Raw genomic sequence first — 624 nt, 5'->3', positions numbered from 1 at the left:
TGATTTGAGTCTTCGGGGTATATTCCCAGTAGGGGGATTGCAGGGTCATATGGGAGGTTGATATTTAGAGCTTTTAGGAATTGCCACACTGCTTTCCACAGAGGTTGCACTAGTTTACACTCCCACCAACAGTGTAGAAGTGTTCCCTTTTGGCCACACCCTGTCCAGCAACTGTTATTTTTTGAGTTATTGATAATTGCCATTCTGACTGGAGTTAGGTGTTATCTCAGTATGGTTTTGATTTGCATCTCCTTGATGATTAGTGAGGTTGAACATTTTTTCATGTGTCTGTTGGCTGCTCAGATGTCTTTGTGAAGTGTCCGTTCATATCTTTTGCCCATTTTATAATGGGGTTGTTTGGTTTTTTTCTTTTCAGAACGTTTGAGTTCCTTGTAGATCCAAGATGTTAAGTCTTTGTCAGACCTGGAGTTGGCAAATACTTTTTCCCAGTCTGTGGGCTGTCTCCCTGCTCTCTTGATGGTTTCTTTGGCTTTGCAGAAGCTTGTCAGTTTAATGAGGTCCCACTTGTCTATTGTATCTCTTATGGCCTGTGGGTTTTGGATTTTGTTCAGGAATTGGATGCCAGTTCCAATTTCCATGAGGGTATGTCCCTCATTTTCTAAG

Source organism: Carlito syrichta, unplaced genomic scaffold, assembly GCF_000164805.1.
Source record: "Carlito syrichta isolate Samal-C Ts95f unplaced genomic scaffold, Tarsius_syrichta-2.0.1 Scaffold314819, whole genome shotgun sequence".
NCBI lineage: Eukaryota > Metazoa > Chordata > Mammalia > Primates > Tarsiidae > Carlito > Carlito syrichta.
Note: the sequence above shows the minus strand (reverse complement) of the source record.